A 9,360-nucleotide genomic window follows, 5' to 3' on the forward strand; every position below is an offset into this window, starting at 1 on the left:
CCCGTTCCGGGTGCTTGCCTTTTGTTTTATCACTAAACTCTCGGCATCAAAATCAGAGATTCGGTCAGACGCAGACCCATCGTCGTCTTTATTTCCGTGTCTCCGTTCCGTTTCGGGATATCGCTGTCTTCGGTGTTTCAGTGTCTCGGTGTCAGTGTCGGTAACGGTGTCGCTCTGCGTTTTCCATTTTGTCCACCCCGTGACGAAAGCAAACACACACACACACACACAAGGCGACAGGCAGTGTCCGCCGTAATCGTCCTGTTTGACGCGCGCACGACTGAGTACTGAAGGAAGGAGCAGCAACAGAAGCAGCAGCATCCAAGCTACAGCCTTTAGCCACACGGGCGACAAAGCTACAAAAAATACGAGACTCTCTGTGGTTCGGGTATCTTCCGAATGTGTACTAAAAAAGGGCGGCACTGACAGAGAGAGAGAGAGAGAGCATTTTGTCTGCAAAGAGGAGACGACTACCCGAAGGTGGCTGGAGTATGCTTCTTTGGCAGATGCAAAGTGTTACTGACCTAGTAACCGTTTTATATTCAAGTTTACTCTTTGACCAAGAGAGCAACAGCAGCAGCAACAGCAGTAGGAGAAACAGCAGCAGCAGCAACAGCAGCAGCAGCAACAGTAGCAGCAGCAGCCGAGGCAGGCAACAGCTGTACCCAAAGAGTGGTAAAAACTGGTCGCTTTGACTTTTAGCAATGCCTGATGTTGGCAAATTTTTCTAATTCGCCTAGCAATGGCAATTGTCAGCGAAACCTAAAGAGCGTCTTATATGGCTACAATTATTGTGCTGTATGTTTCTAGGGTGGCGGGGAGTCTAAATGTACACACAAATAAATTTGTAGAGAGTCATCTAGTTATCAAACTAAATTATCAGATACGTTCCCCACAGACACACACTGAGCATTGGTTAGAGCAAGGCTTAGAGGGGTCGGTCACCTTCTACAGCTGTTATTCGTGCGAATTTGCGTCCTTGGACGTAATACATGCAAACGACAACAGAGAGATAACCTACTTCAAAGCAGGACGAGAGTGTTTTCTCGACCTAACCTTCATGAGCGTAGCAGATCCACATCGGGAGGAGAGCTTCCCGCGCCAAGACCTCGAACTGGGGCATTAGATTTCTGTAGAGGAGGTGACAGCGGCCACCAGGAGAACTGGAGACAAAAAGGCACCAGGACCGGACGGGATCCTAAATAAGGCCTTAACGCTTGGAGCAACCACCAGACCAGATGCTCAACAGATGCCTACGGGAAGGAGTTTTTCCAGAGCAGTGAAAATTGCAGCGGTTTTCCTTCTGCCCAAAGGAAATAAGCCCCTGGAGGAACCATCTTGATACCGGCCAATATATTTGTTGGATATTGTCGGAAAAGTCTTGGAGAGAATCATTCAATCAGATTCCCAATACGGAATTCGGAAGACCAAATCGACGGTGGACGCCATCAAAACAGTCACCGACATCGCGTCCAGAACGATCGAGGAAACCAGATGGAGATTTGGCACGAAGGAGTACTGCGCGATGGTGACCTTGGATATCCGTAATGCGTTCAACTCGGCGAGCTGGACTCGGATAACTGAGGCTCTTGGGAGAATTGGAATTCCCACCGGCCTGCCTGGGATAATAGCCAGTTATCTGTCGAGTAGGATACTAAGGCACGAGAAGGAGGATGGACGAAAGCTCTACAGGGTGACAGCCGGAGTTCCACAGAGGTCAGTACGAGCACCTGAGACTCCTCCAGCTTTCGCAGGGATGCACGCGGGTCTGGACCTGGCTGGCCACAAAAGGGAGGCCGTACTCATCACGAGTCGGAAGAAGATGGAGGTTGAACTAGAGATTAAACAGATTGAACTACCGGTCCCTTACTGAGTCAAAAGCCTTCCCGGATGCAGGCAACCCTCAAGGATGCTCCCCAATATTGATGGACCCAAGGTAGGTCGACGCTTACTCCTGGCTGGAGGAATGGCCTCGATTCTGCTATACGCTGCGCCGGTGTGGTCTTCAACCCTATGTGGCAACATGAGTCTTCGACGACAGATGTCAGGGCCATACAGACTCAGCGCTATTCGAGTAGTGTCCGGGTATAGGACTGTGTCGTATAACGCAGCCCTGGTCCTCACGGCAATGATAACACTGGATATCCTAGCGATAGGTACATGCAACGAGCACGGAGATGCGTTTATCTTTCAGATGGTTTTTTTGTTGTTTTTTTTTTGAACTGCAATTAACGTTTTTAGACACATTTCTCTTTAATTTTTGGTAAGGTTGGCACTCATATTTGTCCATTGAAATGGCAGACGACCTTTGGCATACATGTGCCGCACAGCAACAGCAACACGGGGACACCCACGTATCACTGAGTCTCTCCTGCTGCTGCTTATCCTTGCCTGAAATTCCGCATCATGCAGTGCAAACACTTGTTAATTACTTTTATTATATCCACAGACTCACAGATCCACAGCTCCAGTTGCACAGTCACGCAATTCATCCACGGATGGTGGTGCCACCCCCCCGATGCCATGTGGGAGGTGGGCGAATGGCATTATTGCCTGCTGCTTTTGCTTTTAACGGAGTGCCAGTACCAGTGCCAGTGCCAGTCTCTGCCCCATTGCCCCTTACCAAAGCTGATGTGGTCGGCCGTAAACATGCGGCAACGGCAGCGGCAGTCCTCTTTCTGGATGGGGTACACGGTACACGGAAGTAATTGCAATCAGCACCTTGGAAACTGGCAGCGGCAGGCATCCCCCCAAAAAGACGGGCCATCCATTGCTACAGAAGATGTATTTATTTATGAAAAAGGCGGAGGCGCCACTTACGTTGCTTCAGCTGTATAACAGACGGTGCGTGCTTAAATCCCGAATGCCACACGCGGCCTCTTTTCGCGGACCACTCAGAGATCAAGCGAATGAATTTGATGCCTGCCACAAATTATACCCGGGTGTCCTTGGGTAAAATTCTGTTAATAATAGAGTCTCCATCTAGTATCAGGCTTTCTGGTGTTAAATGGTGACATGTGGCACGATAGTACGGCTGACCAAAATTAAGAATTCTTAATTTTAATTTATTTTTTTCACAAGAGAGAGAGAGAGAGAGAGAGGGAGAGCGAGGCCTACTACATAATTAAGCGGAAAAACTAGCATTTGCATGGATGTAATGGTGCGGATGTGCCCCCTGGCCCACACATACACACACACACACTCCCTTATGGCACACACCTCTTGGGCGCGTTGTCTAAAGCCAATTTTGCAGCATTACGATTGCCACAAATTATGCGTCGGGTGGCTAGTTTGGGGCATGTGGCTTATTCCATGTGGAAATTAACGCGAATTGTGGCACTAACCAAATGATTGGCATTGTTTTCGTCACATGTCACGAATTGAGAGTCCAATTGAAATCAAATATGCAACAATTCAGAGAGTGACAGAGCCGTCAGAAGAGGCCGGGGCAGGGCGGAGCGATCACAGGTCACAGGTCGATTGCCTGTCACTTGAGATGCGTTCCGTGTGTCAGAGTCCATGTCCATCCATCCATCCACAGAGAGAAGTGTGGTAATAATTTAGCAACTAATTAAGAGACGGAAATGAAAGAGGATACGCAGATACACAGATACAGATTATTTTCCACATAGAGAGAGGATGGGAAAGGGAGAGCTACGCTTTTCCAATTAAATTTATAACTTATTTATGGTTGTGGCAGCCACAAGTAATCTTCTTTCGTTGGCATTAGGCGATGTAATAAAAATGATTGAAATATAATTGAGAATTGACATAAAAGTCAACACAGACGCACATACACACACACACACACGCAAGTCTCTGCCACACCCAGGGAGACAGAGAGCGAGAGAGAGAAAGAGAGAGCAAGAGCGAAAAACACATTCGTTCTATTCGTAGCTTATAAAATCCGGGGCAATGCTTGGCTTTTGAGGCAGGGATCCGGCAATGGCACTGGCAGCGGCACTTACAATCAACGATTACCTTTCACACCTGCCATTGTGAAAATAAGCCATAAGCGGAAATTACATCAAAAGGATATTGTTATATCGATGAGGCAAGCAGCAGCAGGAGCAGCAGCAAAAAGGGAGCTGATGGACCTGGAGACGCAGGAGCACCAGCTGTAGCTGAAGGAGCCACCAGCTGTAGCCCGAAAAAGCATCGCAAAATAGCAAAAGAGAGAGAGAAAAAATAAAGTATGGAGCAAAAGGTGCCATAAAATAAATAACACAAGAAAGAAACCAAATAAACATTTTGGCAAGAGGCAAAAGTCGATCCAGGATCCAGGAGCCAGGAACCCAGGGAGCCTATCTTTTGGGATGCGTGGGAGTGGGAGAGCGAGTGGGCTTTTGGGCGGTTTTTCTTGGCATAAAATAGACTTATCCTAATGAAAAAAGTCTTGCAGGCACATGTTAAGTAAGATATGTGGATACCATGAGGCACTGGCGTGAGGGGGGGAAGTAGACGCAGCCAAGGCTAAAAACTGGAACAACCGAAGCCCCAAAGCGAAGGACGATTCCTAGCCCCCGTCTCAAAGGATAAGTAGTATCTTTAAGGCGTTGAAACGTTAAAAGTTAAAGCCAATGGCAATGGCAAATAGTGAAAGCAGAACCCCTAAGCGGCTTATAGGAGCGAATGGCAATGGCAACAGGAACGATATCCATCCCCAGACATCAGGCAGCAGAAGGAGCAGCAGCACAAGCAGAAGGTCCTTCGTGTAGGATATGCCGTGTTCCATGTTTTCCCTTCTCCTGATATGATAAGAATTTAAATTGAAATAGTTTTTACCTTCTCTTGTTGATGACTAATTTTGTAATTTATGCAAAAGGCTCTAGCTTCGCAATTTACATAAGCAAATGAATGCCTTACCCAAAAGGAGAGACAGAAACGTGCACCAGACCCTTTCCTCTTGTGTGTGAATGTGGCACAAAAACACACACAAAAACTTCAAACAGGTAAGCGGCATAAAGAATTCACATCCGTATTCCATGCATTCCTTACTTCTTTTTGGGTCAATTGTTGGACAGAACCGAAAACCGAGAACCTATGGCCATTTCAGGCTTGAGAAAAAGCCTCTTGAAACCACTCAAGTGCTCGCGGGCGGGCGAGCCTTTTGGCGAGCTTCATTTTTGTCCGTAGGTGGCTCCGTAGTAGTCCTTTTGTCTTAGCCGGTGGTGCGGGAACTGTTTGCACTGGGCATTGCCATTGTGTCAGTGACAGTCCTAGCAGGCGACAGGCAAAAGCCAAAAGGAGTCAAGTGTTCATTATGCTTCATGCTTGCAGATGCCACGGCTGCCGTTGCCGCTGCCGCTGATACTTGAGCTGTGTGAAAAACTGAAGAAGCCACTAGCAGATAAGCAACGCGATGGGGGGTGGGAAAGAAACGGGGTAAATAGAAAAGCACCACAGAGAGAGAGAGAGAGAGAGAGAGAGAGAGAGATGGAGAGGGAGACAGGCTGTGGTGGCAGCTGCTCCTTGTGGCAGTTGCAGTTGCAGCCATTCCATTGTTATTATTGTGGCCTCTGGGTGGCCCCTTGCGGCGCCCCTTGTCGCCTGCCACTGACTGCTCGAGGAACACCCTCCCTCCCGACCACTAGTCTGCAGATCTGTCTGTTTGATTATTTTTCGAGCAGAATTTAATTAGCAACTGAAGGAAGTTACAGTTACTGTTACTATAACAGTTACAATTACAACATTTAATGCATAAATCAAATGACAGCGACAATTTTTTTGGAAAGGAAGTGCCCACAGGGCACGGCACGGACTCCCAACGACCTAATTGCCAAATGACCTGCATTTTTGTGCTCAAGATACAACGATGGAGTAGCTGCGAGGGCACGGCAACGGCAACAAGCGGAAGAAACGGGAGAAACGGGAGAAACGGGAGAAAAACAAAAATAAACAAAACGCCATCATGAAAACTGTTATGGGCTCTGTGTCTGTGGTACCCATTGTTAATCAGTGTGAGATTGTGGGGGCATGATGAGCCGTAGGGAATCGGTGGGTTTTCGATTTGGAGCTGGGGGAAGTTCAAGAGACAAAGGAGTGGAATAATGATGCTTCTGAATGACTGTCAATCATCGAACCTCTAAGAAACGTACAATTCCAACTCAAATCATGGTTCAGCTGCAACCTGCTTGTTCTATAAGCGCTCAAGCGTAATGAAAATTTCGAGATCAAACATTTTCGAGGCCGCTCTAAATTTAGGAGTTTGTTGCCGTTTCCGGTTGGTTGTTCTATCGATCAAATCAAACTCGAACTCGAACTGGAAGCGTCGATTCTTTTCGATCAGACCTTCTGATTGAACCAGTAACATGATCGAGTGAATTAAACATGTTCGATTTAAACACTACACTACACTACACCGAACCATTTGACTTATACAAAAACTGCGAGATGGCTTGCCCCGAAAAACTCTCGATTGCCAGTTGCAGGAGCTCTCCCTCTGATCCTTAGAAATTCTATGGGTATGGCATAAGTCCTTTCGTTTTTCTTGCGATTGCCACCTTTTCATTTTTGTTTCAGTGCATGGCGGCTCTCGGCATGTTTTTCATTTTCCTTTTCAATTACACCACCGCGAAACGCCGTTCACTCTGTTGGCGCATTTCTCATATATATGTATGTATGTACATCTTTCTTTTTTGTTTTTGTTTTGTTTTTGTAGGTCTGGACAGGATTGTTTGTGTAAGGGGGGGGGCATGGAGTGGAGTTGTGGTTGTGGACTAGTGCCAGGTCGTAGATCCTTCCGCGGCTCCTTGCACGGCTCCATGCATTTAAGTCTAATTGCGAAGGGTCGGCAGCTAATGCTTCTGCTGCTGCATTGTCTGCGATATGATATTTCGCTTCGTTTTGGACTTCAGCGGGTGCTTAGGGCTAAGCGCATCAGCGTTCTCAGTTTAAGCCTTTTTTCATCTGCCAGTTGGGGATTGAAGAAGGGCTACGCGACTAAGAGGATGAGAAGGAGTAGCAGTAGAAGTGGGAGCAGGAGCAGGAGCAGAGAGTAATAAGGAAATCAAAAGTTGCACGCAAAAATATTGAGGGTAGGAAATGGCCAGCAAATGGCTCTGAAGATCGACCAAAAACTTGCCGACGGATGTCGCCTTAAGTGCTCCACTTCCGTTGGTCTTTCACTGTACTATCATTGCTCAGAGAGACAGAGAGATAATGGGAGAGATACAAATTGATGGCCCTATATCTTAGCCTGGCCTCGACTCAATCTGCAGTCCTTCTCCATCTGTATTGGCCTTCTACCGTGTGGCTATATCTAATAAACCAAATTTTCGTTAGCTCATTAAAATTGCAGTCGTGCCAAAAGTCCTTGCCCCCGCCGCCGCTGCCACTGCCTTGTGTGCGTGAACATTTTCGTACTGCGGATGCAATAAAGTGCAGGATTTATGTCTCCTGCCTGCCTGCTTGCCAGTCCGAATGCCTGCCTCTGCCGCCTAGCAATTGAATTAAATTTCCACATTGCAGCAACAATCGCGTGGCATCTTGAGGGGGTGCCACGCCACTGTCCTGTCTGCAGTAATAACTGTAATTTTTGGCAAATGCGAAAGCCCTCCCCATCATACGGCAACATTTGACTCGTCCTTTCCTTGCACTTCCTTCATCTTGAGGATGTGTGTGCAGTCACATTACAATATGTTCGTCCAGAGTTGTGTGCATGATATTTATTTCTTAATATATGCACACAGACACCCAAAAATGTTCTCCCTTAACATTTCAAAGATCCTTTCCTTTCGTTCTGGTCTGGTGTCTGGTTTTGTCATTTTGCGCCATGAATTACTTAAGCAGCAGCAGCAGGACAATTTATTGTTGCATGCATTGGCATTAGTTATTACGATTAAATGTAATTATTTCTATGCCAAGCAACCGTTCAGACTAGCAGCAATGTGTATTCATTCATCTATTCACCTGCTTAAAGGTATTTACTCTTGCAAATTCCTTATTTAAATTCGCTCTAACCTGTAGGAAAGGAATGCTGGTCTGGCAATGCAGTCCGAAGGTTGAGGCAACAAAAATCCATAATTAAATATGCAAAATAAGTGACAATGTTTCAAGTTATGAAAATCGAATTTGTTGCGCGGAAATTAATTTACAATTTCACTCGAGGGATTTGCCGACCGGCAACCGGCAAGAGAAGAACAAAAAAATTAGAATTAAATAAATAAACAGTCGAAACGTTTGGCATACCCCGTAATTGGCTTATTATATATTCAGCCTAAAAGTATGCATATAAAAGAGCGCTGCTTCAGGATCAATTCTCTTCAACGAGCCAAATGTTACTTATCCGATAAAAACCAGTTTCTGGAATCTGGTATATATAATTCCTTCTTTGATTCTGCGTTTGCGGACTAAAAAAACAAAAATATCAATAAAACTGAACTTTTGCTATTTGTTATATCTAGTGTATAGATATATGTACATACATATGTATATACATATGTATATACCCGTTAGCACTCTCTTCGATTACAGGGCATCAATATAGATAGACTGCAAATCAGCTTATGTCCGTGTTCTAAATGTTAATTTGTAATTTTTTTTGTGTGTTTGCAATTTATTTTTAATAATTTATCCCGTGAAATATTCATCATTCATCTGTGGCTCTAAAAATTTCTACGGCAATTCTTTAAATTTTTGAACACTTTGGTGGGGAGGGGAGGGGAGGGGAGGGGAGGGGAGGGGAGGAGGCGTAAACATGAGCGGCGAATGCTGGCGGAAGCTTCTGCTGATTTTTGGCAAGCAAATTCCATTGAATTTTGCTTTCGAAATTTATGGTTTAGAAAAATGTTGCCAAAAACTAGAACAGAATGGGTGGGTGCCGGGGCCGGGGCCGGGGCCGCCAGCAGAGATAATAGCTTTTGATTACAGTTTATGGATGTCGCCTTTAGCTTTTGGTAGAGTCGCCTCCAAAAACTTCACTTCACCCCCCCCCAGCCTTTGGGTGGTGGTGGGTGGGCGACACAATGGCGACAGCAACTAGGACTTTCCACTAGGACTAGCTCTGTTGGGGCTTAGGTTTTTTTGTGTGTGTGAGTGTGCTTGTGTGTGTGTGTGTGCGAAATGGGGAAAATGTATGGCAGGCGTTTGCAATTATTGAAATTGTTCCATGGCCCAGACCCGACCAGAATCCAATTGACTTTTATGCAAATGAAATTACGCGATTGCCTTTCGTTTTTCTGCCATTCCCGGAGTTCGCTTTCGCTTCGGCATTGATTTTTATTTACCGCTCTCTGGAAAAATTAAGTGCAAAAACAAGGGAAAAACACGGCGGAGCCACATTTTCATAACGTAAGTGAATAGAAAATTGAATCAAATCTAATAATAAATGCTTTTATGCAGCCCTTAAGCACTCTGAAA

This window comes from Drosophila persimilis, unplaced genomic scaffold (genome assembly GCF_003286085.1).
Source record: "Drosophila persimilis strain 14011-0111.01,24,50 unplaced genomic scaffold, DperRS2 tig00000868-arrow-arrow-pilon, whole genome shotgun sequence".
NCBI lineage: Eukaryota > Metazoa > Arthropoda > Insecta > Diptera > Drosophilidae > Drosophila > Drosophila persimilis.